Source organism: Dendrobates tinctorius, unplaced genomic scaffold, assembly GCF_039654945.1.
Source record: "Dendrobates tinctorius isolate UK_male_01 unplaced genomic scaffold, ASM3965494v1 ptg000003l, whole genome shotgun sequence".
NCBI classification, from domain to species: Eukaryota; Metazoa; Chordata; class Amphibia; order Anura; family Dendrobatidae; genus Dendrobates; species Dendrobates tinctorius.
Genome location: NW_027361671.1, coordinates 10,584,504 through 10,598,036, shown reverse-complemented (window position 1 = coordinate 10,598,036; position 13,533 = coordinate 10,584,504).

Sequence of the window (13,533 nt, the reverse complement as noted above, 5' to 3'; positions counted from 1 at the left end):
GTGATAAAGGAGGATTTATTTACTTTTTATTTTATTTTGATCACTGTGAGAGTTTATCACAGTGATCAAAATGAATGAATGGAATCTGCAGCGGCAGATTCCGGCGGGCACACTAAGCATGCACCTGCCATTTTCCAAGATGGCGGCATCCATGATTTGGGACCACGGGACACTGGGAGCGACAGCAGCACTCGGAAGGTATCGGGGGTGGGAGGGGAGGTGATAGGATGCTGGGGGAGTGGAGGGAAGGCAGGGGGAGCAGATGATGACAGCAGCGGCAGATCGCCACTGTCATTCAGTGGCAGGGGCCGATCGCCCCCATCAGCTGGTGTGGGAGGGTCAAATTAGTGTCTACAGCCATGTCTGATGCTACTGCAGCATCGGCCATGGCTGGATTGTAATATTTCATCAAATTTCATTGATGAAATATTACTATCGCTCTGATTGGCTGTTAAAAGTGAAACAGCCAATCAGAGCGATCATAGCCACGTGGGAGCGAAGCCACCCCCCCTGTGGTGAAGTACAAAGCCCCCTGTACCTGCGGATTGGGTGGCCTTTCATTGACCCAGGTCACCCGACCCGCAGGTGGGCTTTATAGTCATGACACAGCATATGCGTCATTGGTTGGGTTGCCACCAGCTTTCATGATGCATACGGTGTGCCACTGGTCGGGAAGGGGTTAAAGGTCACCTGATGCATCAGCTGACCATCGGGGTTAGTGTTCATGCTACAGTGACCAAACTAGAGGATGGAGCTTGCTGGGAGCAGGGGTGCACCCGCTGTTTATGGTGTATCTGGTGTTGTGATCCTGGTGTCTGTGGTGCTTTACAGCAGAAAGCTGAGTGTATTTTTGTTACCCTGTTCCTTTCACTGTTTCCCTATCCTTACCTTGTGTTGTATTAGTGCAGCGGTGGGACCAGTGTCCTCACTTGCCAATTCCCTACTTAGGGATAGGTGCAGGGCGAGTGAGGGCTAAGGTATCTTTCTCAGTGACATGTTGAAAGAACCTCTATAGGGACTCTAGTAAGAGCAGGGCACATCCTCAGGAGAGTGCAGGAGGTGTCCATTTCCCCGTTCCCTATCACAGGGCTCACCGTGGTAATTGTGTCCCCGGTGTTCCCTTGTTTGTTGTGTTGTTGGTGACCGACCTATCGTTGGGTCATGTCGCACTGTTCAGTCACTCCATGACACTGGTAAGCTACATTCAGAATATAAGACACATCCTCCATTTTCCTTCTAAATTTTGTGGGGAAAAAAGTGTATTTTATAATCCAGAAAATACTTTAACTTTCCCAATAATCCAACTCTCTAACTCCCATCTCCAAGACTCCTCTCATGGTACTCCAGTTCTCTGGAATGCAGTACCCCACAAAATTCTGTTAATTGAAAATGTCCACAGTTTTAAATGCTCTTTGTTTAACACTATCATTTTCCATAATCCAATCCTCCCACTTCGGAGTACAAGACTTACTTATTGCTGCACTACTCCATTCTTGCGACATGTGTAACTTTCTAACAATAAATCACTGTCTTAGGCAACATCGCATTGAATCCATTTTTACTTCCATCTGGACTTCTTCAATCACTAGGCTCAGTATTTTCCTTCAGGCTTTATTTTAAAGGTGCACTCCCATGAAAATTGTTCTTCATTAAATGTGTGAATATGTATATGGTGTGTATTGTGAGTATGTTAATATACTCAACTACTGTCACATTCTCCAGGATCCAGCCCTGATTTGCTCTTAGTCGGCTCACTTTATGCTCTATGCATGAGTCTCTTTCGCAATGAAAGCCTATGAAGCCTCGTTCTTGCACTCCATAGGTTTACATTGTAAAAGCCACTTCTGGGACACGTCAAGTGGACTGTAATCTGAAGACTCTGCAGAGCGGTGACGTCACTGAGAAGCAAAGCAGAACGGCGCTGAGTCCCAGAGAAAGTGGCTTTTGATGAGAATATTAATACACTCACACTACAATACAAACACACATACACACATTTAATGAAGAAAAATATTTATGGATGTGCTTCTTTAAGTATTTGCATGGGTCAGACATCACAACGTCTTGTGCGCCTGCTGCATCTGGTTTCTTGAGCATGCGGATGTATACCATTCACAGTCCCCAATGTTGTGTCTGCTAACTGCAAAGTGTTGTGAGTTCATTTTCCCCTCCTTCATTGAGGCCTGGTGAACTCCCTATTCTAGTGAAGGAAGGTAGTGAGCCTGATTATCAGGCACCTGGGACTAATGAAGACGATTGGCTGAGTGGAGTCACTGACTGGATTTAAGGCAGCCTACGCCCTTTCTGCCCTGCGGATGATTTCTCTGTGGACTCTTGGACACCAGTCTGATTCCTGCTCTCCTAAAGCTAAGTTTTCTGTTTTGCCTTTTTGCATCTAAGATTTGTTTTTGTTTTTCTTGCTTTTTGTATTCTGCCACTCCCTGCTGGAGTGTGCAGTGTTCCTTGAGCTCTGTCTTCTGAAAGTACCTGAGTGCTGATTTAGTTTTTGAAGCTTAGTTGCTTCAGGGCCATTTTTATATCCGCTTGTTGGCTGTTGTCTCTGATAGGGTTTTGGCAGATTGCAGACAGCAGCCTTCCTATCCGTTCCTATCTAGGTAGTTTTTGGGCCCCGTCTTTGCTCAGCCTGTCTTTCTGTCTGTGTAAGTGTTTTCATCTTGCTTCATCGTCATTATATGTGGGGGGCTGCCTATTGCTTTGGGGTCTGCTCTGGGGCAGTTAGATTTCCCCTTTCCTTCTTTAGGCCTATGTATCTCTCCGGCTGTGATCGAGGGGTCTAGGTCATCGTAGGAACCCCCCACGGCTACTGCTAGTTGTGTTGATAGGTTCAGGGGTCTGCAATCTGATAGTTGCCAACTTCTCTGGTTTTCAGGACATAGCTAGCATTTCTGTTTTTGCCTCCTACGGTGACTCAATCATAACAGCAAAGCCTCCCAAGGTGAGCAGTTCTGCGGTGGGTTTCCACCTGCCTAGGGTTACAAACCTATCTTGAAGTCGTTGTGCTGCGAGATGCCATTTCAGACTGCTTTAATAAAAGTTGACACAACCAAATAATCCAAGCACTTCTTACCTTTTGTATCATCTCCATTTCTTCTATATGAACTCGTGAGCATTGCTCTCACACCAATTGAGTTGTTGGATTAGGTGTCACTTTGTGATGTTTGAAATTGTTTCTACATGTACCCATTTATAGAAATTGTTGGTGTTATATACAGTATATTATAATAATAACTACTAATATGATTATTCCATGGAATGACAATGATTTTCTAATTGCCTATTATGTATGTTGTAGGCTTGCAGCAGATTTTCAATGGGGATTTCACCCCCTGCAATACAAATCCTTACCTGCTTATACACAGATGAAGAGAATGGCATTATAAAACCGGGATATTATGTAACAACTATAAGGTAATTAAAAGATAAAAATGTTATGAAGTTTTCAAAGGGAACGCTTATAATGAACAAAATGAACAAAGTATGAAATAATTAGCCGCTGGTTATGAATAAAGTCTGCATTCAAGTGTGTGACAAGTGGCGACAGAAATCAATATTTACACAGACACACACACAGACACGTAGACACTCACAGTAATGTCTTATTATTGAGATATTCAGCTTTGAAACTCTTCATTATAAACGTAATGTCACTGTGTTTAATGAATAATGATGTAACCTATCTACAATGCTTAAAATGTGCTTAAACTTAACTTCCAATTGATTTAATTGGAAAAATTAATCTATAGCACCCATGATGCTTTTTTGCCACAGTTTATTTTTCAGAAAATGGGATTAAAGAGAGAACATTTCTCCTTATGAAGAGTGACGTGTCTAACATGGCATGCCAATGTGATGAGGCTTATTGTAACAATGTGCCGGTCTGAAGTATGGAAGAGGGGGCCTCAAACTGTCCTTCGAGCTGGGAACCTATCTATCCCTGTCCTGGGGTTACTCTTAAAGGTAGAGAGGCCCGGGTCTCTGACCTTACTATGCTCCTGAATGCACACTGAACTATTCCCTCCCCATCCAGGGAGGTATGGGACAGATGTAAAATGGATAGCACAAACCAGACTGACAGGGAAATGAAAGTAAGCAACACACCCTGACAAAAGTCGAAATAAAGAAGATCTCAGAGAGCAGCAATATGCAATATATAGGGGGTTGGCAGAGTGAATTAGAGAACTCCCAGAGACTCACTATCTACCGGTCACTGCGGAGAGATTATACTCTTGCCCCATATCTGGAGAGGTTGCATCACCCCAAAGACAGGCAGACCCTGAGTCTATACAGACTGAAAGCCCACAGTCTAGAGGTAGAAACAGGATGGCACCCAAAGATATAAAAGCCAAGGGACAGACTATGTCAGTACTGCCAACAGGGAGCACTGGAGGACGAGGCACACTTTCTGCTTCACTACAACAAATACTCAGGAGTAAGGGCCTCCCACTTCTAGAGACTTCCCATTCACAACCCGGACTTCCCATGCATGGACGAGGAGAGGAAACTCTGCATGCTACTGGGGGAAGAGGAATCAACAGTGGCATCGCCGCCCAATACGTCACCATATATAAGCTGAGAGGAACTTAAAACTCCCAAATGGACTATTATTTCCCAAATTGTGCCACCAACACCTCATTCCTATAATCCCCAATTCCCTCCCCTGTCACATCTGTTTTCCTTGCTTTGGCAATACTAAATGTATTTCTCTCCTGCCAATAAAGAGTTTGAGTTTGAAAGGAAAACTGCAATCACACAAAAACACTCAAGCAACATCAAAGTGGAGAACAATGGTACAAAAGGGTGATCAACCAAATGGGAGGGGATAAGGAAATACTCACACAACCAAAACCACACAGATAACTCTTAGAGTTAATGGAGCACCCGTGCGTGCGGCGGTGTGAGAGAGCGCGCGGTGCAGGGCCATGGGGTACTCTGTACCAGGCCCATCGACTTCAACGGGGGACGGTGTCATGGCGGCGACGACCCAGTCTGTGGCCCTGGAGCGTCCATTAAATAAAAATGATGAAAGGGGAAGGGGAAAAGTTGTTTGAGATGTTGAAGTGTGGTAAAAATGAAGATAAAGTTTATAGACGGTTAAATACATGACGCCACCTGTGGTATTCTGGTCAGAGGTGACCAGCGCTGCGGTGTTGTTCCCCTGAGACTGTTGATGTGGCGCAGCTGAGGTGAAAATAGCTCTCCACAGGTAGAGCAATAGTCCCAGGGCAAAGATGTTAGATTGATAGTCAAAATGGCTGTGAACGTTGGGGTGCCGAGAAATGAGAGGAGGACACAGAGAGGTGCAGTTTCTTTACCTTTTACTGGTAATTGGTTACAATCCGGAGTACCACATACAGGTGATGGAATGAGTCTGGCTCACCTGGAGGCATTCAGGGGATCCACCTTGCCAGGTGGGGGCATAGGACCTTCCTTCTGCGCTTTGTGTGTGGGTCTCTGCTGTTTATAACTATGCTGCGACCCTCAATTGCTTGATGATTTCACTAACCTGTATGGCTGTCAGCATGAGCCTATTCCACTTGTACCATCCTTTTCACCGTCAGCCCCGGGCTCCTTATCTGCTGCCGTGCCCTCAGGTGCTCAATGTCGCACAGGAATTTACAATCCCCTGTAATTTCAGATTCAGCGATCAGGACATACAGCTCCTGACCACCAAGGACTCTGACGCCTCTTTTCTCTCTATTAGCGCTTCGCTCTGGGGTCTGCTATAAGCAGTTTTTTAGCTTCCCCAGAGCCTCTCCGTCTCTGCTCGTGTTCTTTCCCTCTTCATCGATCAGCTCCCTGTCTTGAACTCCTCACAGATCAGCCACTTCTCCTGAACTGACAGGATCTTCCAAAAAGATCTTTTTACCTCACGTTTAACTGTCTTGTCATTTTCCTCACAGTTCACAGCTGCTCTCGTTTCCATGACAACCCCCTCAGCTCACATCTAGCTGACTCACCAACCCCTCTGCTGGCCAGAAATTATAAGGCAGCTCCCTTTTCTGATCTGCAGCAGGAATTGTGATTTAATCTATGTTACCTGGCATGGGGGGGTCCCCTTTCTGCCTCCAAGCATGCCTTCACTTCATAGAGGGAGGCAATGTCACTTTGACAACCGGACTCTGGGGTGTCACATTAACACTAATAAATTGCGACAAATAAGGACTACTCATTCACAATTAAACTGTGTAGTTGTAAGCTATCACCAGCAGGGAACAGATGAAGCAGTGTATATAGAAGGCACTGCAGAGCAACAGGATAGGTCCACATAGCAAATAGAAAACACCTTCAGTAAGGAAAGAATGGATGAAAGACCCAGAGTAATCAGTAGAGTTGAGCGACTTTTGGTTTTTTAGGGTCGCGTTTCGTTTCGTGAAACCCGACTTTTCCAAAAGTCGGGTCGAGCAAGATCGTCCAATTATAGGGAAAAGTCGGGGTCGTCCCGAAACACGAAACCCAATGTAAGTCAATGGGGAATAAAAGTCAGCAGTGAGAGGAGGACAGGAGACACACCTACAGTGCCCATTTGAATGCCAAAAGCATCAATTCTTCTTACTTAAGCTTGTCAACCTTAATTAACTTCATAATACAAGTTACACACTGAAAAATGGGGGTTATTTGGCTAAAGTTGTGGGGGGGAGGGCTGGCTGCAGGTTTTCATGTGCCCTGGGCGAAAGAGCGCCCCTTTAACACATACCACAACTCATCATGCTCCGATACGGCAGAGAAATAGCGGTATAGTACAATGAAAAATACCTCACTTTTTACATCTCATGACGAGGCCCATCTATTTCTCCATACAGAATCATTGGTCCCATATAATGTTTGAAACAGTATATGATGAGCTCCACATAATGCTACAATATATGTTGGTCCCCATGGATGAAGCTCCACTGTCTTATGGGCCCAAATAATGCTCCAAACATAATGGGCCCCATTTCTAATGCTCTAGTGTATAATGGGCCCTGTAAATGCTGCTCCAGTGTCTGATGTCCACCTTTGGAATGTTCCAGTGTATGGTGGGCCCCATCTATCATTCTCCAGAGTATAGTGCTCCCCAAAAATTGCTGTCCCAACATTGAAAACAATCAAATAAGTCTCCTCGCTAGGGAATCCCTGTACTAGTCTAGACTCCTCGTCGTCCCCATCTTCCATCTCACTGCACAGTATTTCAACTTTGCAAGTGCTGTGATCCTGGGCAAGCAGGGGGGGCCCACTCGTTGGCGACGGCACTGGCACAGGGCCCCTGATAGTACGGTGGTGTGTCTGATGGCGGGTGGGCCGAACCTGCACTTTCATCTGCAGCTTCCTCTTTGTCACCGTGTAAGATGGAACTGTATATGGGAAGGGTAACCTGAGTTTCATCAGGGTCAGATTCAGGCCGGGTAGCGTGCGAGGGGAATGTAGTGGTCTGGGTCAATGTACCAGCAGATTCATCGAGCAGTGGCTGGGCATCAGTGCACTTGTGTTGCCCCCAGGAGTACGGTCGCCACAGTGGCATTACCTTCTTCCTAGGGAGTGTGATGTCATGCTTGGGAGCAACGAAGGATCTCTCTAGCAGGTTAACTGATTGGGCGACGTTATTCCCACGAGTCATGACCCTCCAAACAGCGTTCATGAAGGCAAAGTGTTTGTTTTACATGGGCAGTATGGTTGCAAAGCTGAACCTTAAAGGAATGTCCAGAATGGCACCACCAGGAGTGGAGCCTACGGTTAAATTCGACTCAACCTGGGAAACCTCAACCATGCCAGCTACAGAACAGATGCACACATTGCAAGCTTAATTCCGTTAACGAACGAGACTCCGTCATGCCCCGCGGTCCGAGTCCGGCTTACTAGAGGGACACGTGAGGCTCTGGCACATGAGATTGGCCAATAACTGGTGTGTCATGCCCTTACATGTCCGTGGCTGCATGTGCGCTACACTGAAAAGGCCAGCGTTTGTCGCTTACAGGTGCAGATAACCCGCTGAACAACGTTAGTGATGGGGATCACTGATTACAATTATTACCCGCGAACAATGATTTCCCAGTAAGTGCAGGTCAACCGCAGTTCCGGAATTAGGCCTAACTGTCATTCCTGAAAAAATGAAAAACTTACGTGTGCAAACCACAGTTGCTGTAGCTTGCTTAACAGCTCGCCAGCCGTTCTCACGCCCAGTATGGATTACACGTGATTGCACAAAGGTGAGAAAGGGTACCGTATCCCCGGATAACATGTATGGATAGCGTACACATTCAAAATATATGTCTCAGGAGGCAGGCTCAGACGGTGTTAGGCCCAGTATGGATTGCACGTGATTGCACAAAGGTTAGAAAGGGTACCGTATCCCCGGATAACATGTATGGATAGCATACACATTCAAAATATATGTCTATACATCAGGAGGCAGGCTCAGACGGTGTTAGGCCCAGTATGGATTGCACGTGATTGCACAAAGGTTAGAAAGGGTACCGTATCCCCGGATAACATGTATGGATAGCGTACACATTCAAAATATATGTCTCAGGAGGCAGGCTCAGACGGTGTTAGGCCCAGTATGGATTGCACGTGATTGCACAAAGGTTAGAAAGGGTACCGTATCCCCAGATAACATGTATGGATAGCGTACACATTCAAAATATATGTCTATACATCAGGAGGCAGGCAAAGACGGTGTTAGGCCCAGTACGGATTGCACGTGATTGCACAAAGGTTAGAAAGGGTACCGTTTCCCCGAATAACATGTATGGATAGCGTACACAATCAAAATATATGTCTCAGGAGGCAGGCTCAGACGGTGTTAGGCCCAGTATGGATTGCACGTGATTGCACAAAGGTTAAAAAGGGTACCGTATCCCCAGATAACATGTATGGATAGCGTACATATTCAAAATATATGTCTAAACATCAGGAGGCAGGCTCAGACGGTGTTAGGCCCAGTATGGATTGCACGTGATTGCACAAAGGTTAGAAAGGGTACCGTATCCCCAGATAAAATGTATGGATAGCGTACACATTCAAAATATATGTCTCAGGAGGCAGGCTCAGACGGTGTTAGGCCCAGTATGGATTGCACGTGATTGCACAAAGGTTAGAAAGGGTACCGTATCCCCAGATAACATGTATGGATAGCGTACACATTCAAAATATATGTCTATACATCAGGAGGCAGGCTCAGACGGTGTCAGGCACAGTATGGATTTGACAGCCCAGATTAAACAGCGGAGGAGCAGGGAGAGGTAAAGATTGCAAATGCTGGGGCCCTGCCCAAGCAAGGGGGGCCCACTCGTGGGCGTCGGTACTGGCACTGGGCCCCTCATAGTACAGCGGTGTGTCTGACGGCGGGTGTGCACCACCACCGTCAGAGACACTTGATTGCACTATGAGGGACCCTCTGCCAGTGCCCGCGCCCAAGAGTCGGCCTACCCACCTGTCCAGGGCAACGGCACTCGCACGGTGTCGTGCGCTAGGTGGTGACCCCGGCCATGGGGGGGAGGCAGCACAGTTAGGGAGTTTTAGAAAGTGGCATATGTTGATGTTGGACATTCAGCTGATGCAAAAGGCGAAATAGGTGAAGTCCCAGGAAGAGGTGGACCAAAGCAAGCCATTTTTCTGTCACCCTATGTGTCATCAGGGGAAGGTGGGACAAAATCCTTGGAAACCCATGCATGGTTCATTTTAATGAAGGTTAGATCATCCACATTTTGGGTTGACAGACGGGTCCTTTTTTCTGTCAGGATTGATCCAGCTGCACTGAAGACTCCTTCCGATAGCACACTTGCAGCTGGGCAAGCGAGCTCCTGTAAGGCATATTGGGCCAATTCAGGCCAGGTGTCCAGTTTAGCGGCCCAATAGTCAAAGGGGAATGACCTGTGTGGGAGAACATCGATATGGGAGGAAAAGTAGTTTGTAACCATAGTTGACAACTGCTGTCTCCTGTCACTTTCCATCGATGCAGTATTACCAGTTGTGTGAGCGGTATTTGAAAAATCAGTCCACAACATTGTCATGAAACCCCTGTCTCCAACGCCACTTCTGCTGTGTGCACCACGAACACCTCTGCCAAGCTGCCCCCGGCCCGTACGGCTCGTGTGAGAACCATCACCGCTGCTGTGTGCTGGGAATGCCTCAAGCAACCGATTTACCAGAGTTGCTTGTTTATTAGCCAATATTAGGTCAAGGTTCTCCTGTGGCATGATGTTTTGTAATTTGCCTTTATAGCGTGGATCCAGGATGCTGGCCAACCAGTAGTCGTCATCGTTCATCATTTTGGCAATGCGGTGGTCCCTTTTTAGGATCTGCAAGGCATAATCTGACATGTGGGCCAATGTTCCCGGTGTCAATGATGCACTGCGAGTGCTGGGTGAAGGAGCACTTTCTGGCAAATCCACATCCCTCCAGTCACGCACAAACCCTGTACAAGACCTTGCCACGCCAACATTTTCACTTGCTCCACGAGATGCATCCTCCTCCCCTAAGTAATCATCCCCATCATCATCCTCCTCCTCCTCTTCTTCCTCCACCTCGTCCAGGAGAGGTCGCTGAGCAGACAATGGCTGAATGTCATCAAGGATTCCCTCCTCCTCTTCCTCCTCATCAACATTGGCTGCAGACGCCTGCTCCTTAAGGTGCGTCAAAGTTTGCATGAGCAGACGCATAAGTGGGATGCTCATGCTTAGGATGGCGTCGTCTGCGCTTACCAGCCGTGTGCATTCCTCAAAACACTGAAGGACTTTACAGAGGTCTTTCAGCTTCGACCACTGCACACCTGTCAACTCCATGTCTGCTCTCAAAATGCCTGGCCGTGTATCCTCCCACAAATGCATTATGGCCTGCCTCTGCTCGCACAGCCGCTCCACCATGTGCAGGGTGGAGTTCCACCTTGTTGCAATGTCGATAATGAGGCGGTGGTTGGGAAGGTGGAGCAATCGCTGCAGCTTCTGCATACGAACGGAGTGTACAGGCGACCTGCGGATGTGCGCGCACAGTCTTCGCACCTTCTGGAGCAGGGCTGTTAACTCCGGATAATTTTTGAGGAAGCACTGCACCACCAGGTTCAAGGTGTGAGCCAAGCAAGGTATGTGGCTGAGTTTTGAAAGGGCTATGGCTGCCACAAAATTACGGCCGTTATCACTAACTACCTTGACTGCCTCAAGATGTACACTGCCCAGCCATGACTTAGTTTGTCGCTTCAAGTACTCGGCCAGCACTTCGGCGGTGTGTCTGTTGCCCAAACACATCATCTGCAACACAGCCTGCTGACGCTTTCCACTAGCTGCTCGATAGGGGGACACATCGTGTGCAACAGTGGCAGCTGCAGATGGAGTGCTCGTACGACTGCGCTCTGTGGACGAGCTTTCGCTTCTGGAGGAGGAGGAGGAGGAGGGTCGAACGCCTACAGCCAACTGTTTCCTATACCGTGGGCTAGGCAGCACTGTCCCACCACCGCTGTCCCCTGTGGACCCTGCATCCACCACATTAACCCAGTGCGCAGTGATGGACACGTAACGGCCCTGGCCATGCCGACTGGACCATGCATCAGTTGTGAGGTGCACCTTTCCGCTCACTGACTGCTTGAGTGCATGGACAATGCGATCTTTCACATGATGGTGGAGGGCTGGGATGGCTTTGCGAGAGAAGAAGTGGCGACTGGGTAGGTCATAGCGTGGTACTGCATAGGCCATGAGTTCGCGGAAAGCTGTGCTTTCCACCAACCGAAAGGGCATCATCTCAAACGAGATTAGTTTGGCAATGTGGGCGTTCAAACCCAGTGTACGCGGATGAGAGACTGAGTACTTTCTTGACCTACTCATAGTGTCTGGGAGGGTGAGCTGGACTTGAGAGCTGCATATGGTGGAAGTAGCGGTGGACAGGGCGGACTGAGAGAGGGTTGATGATGGTGATGGAGTTGGTGTTCTTTCTGATGGCCTAGAATCAGTCTTTCGTTGATATAACAGTGGGATTCCCTGACTGCTGTGGCCTTGCAACGACACCTCAACATTTGCTGCTGTGCTAACCGGTGGGCTTACAGTGGGGGAAACAATATAGCATTGCTGACTACCTTCGTTGTGATCAGTTGCACATGTGGCACTTGAGGTTTGGTGTTGTGTCCACGCTTGCAAGTGCATGCTGGTTAAATGTCTAAGCATGCAACTGGTATTCAAATTTTTCAGATTTTTCCCTCGGCTAAAGGTCTTTGCGCACTTCTTACAGATAACCTTGGCCTGATCATGAGGATTTTGTTCAAAAAAGTGCCACACTGCACTCTTCCTACTTTGGCAGACATTTTGCGGCCTAGCACGCTGTGATCTTTTGACCCTCTGGACAAGCTGTCCAGCAACTCTTTTGATGTTTGGAACCTGTCTTTGGAGTGCTACGGGCCTGCCAGATAACAGCTGTTGCGATGTCGATGTCTGCTGTGGATGCTCCTCATCTGAGCTATTGGAAGCAGCACCCTCTTCCCCCAATGGATGCCAATCTGGGTCAACAACTGGGTCATCCATCACCTCCTCTTCTATGTCATGTGCACCTTCCTCTGTGTCACCGTGTATGGTGGTATAGTGTGCGGGAAGGGGCACCTGAGTCTCATCAGGGTCAGAATCTGGCTCTGTACACTGCGAGGACAATGTAGTGCTCTGAGTGAATGTACCAGCAGAATCATCCATCAGCGGCTGTGCATCAGTGCACTCCATGTCAGATTCATCTTGGCCTGGGTAATTCACCATTTGACTTGATAATCCAGGCATGGTGTGTGAAAACAGCTCCATGGAGTAATCAGTAGTATGGCCTGCGTCATCCTTCAATCTTGGTTGGGGTGAAGGACACAAGGAAAGGTGTGGTTCATGAACATGAGCCTCCAATGACGACTCAGTGCTTTTACTTTTTACAACTGAAGAAGAGGAGGCGATAGAGCTGGAGGCTGAGTCAGCAATGTAAGACAAAACTTTTTCCTGATGCTCTGGCTTTAAAAGCGGTTTGCCAACTCCTAGAAAACTAAGCGTTCGAGGCCTTATGTAGCCAGACGATGACGCAGGCTCAACACCTACTGCATTCGGTCCTATTTTGCTCTTGCCACTACCATCAGATCCACCACCAACACCATCATTACTAGCTGCCAACCCCCGCCCAATTCCACGGCCTCTTCCACCAGCCTTCCTCATTTTTGGTAGAAATGTAGACAAAATCCAACAAACTATATAGTAATGTAAAACAAGGTACAAGGTGTCTATAGGACAGGGGAGATTTTGAATTTCTGCAGATACTTGTGGACACTGGACACTTTTGGATTGTGTGAGGCCCACTGATATCTGAGCGCTATGTGACAGGCTCGATGGCACAGCTGTGACCAAAGTGACTAGAGGATAAGGGAGATTTTGAATCTCTGCACACACTTTTGGACACTGGACACTTTTGGATTGTGTGAGGCCCACTGATATCTGAGAGCTATGTGACAGGCTCGATGGCACAGCTGTGACCAAAGTGACTAGAGGATAAGGGAGATTTTGAATCTCTGCACACACTTTTGGACACTGG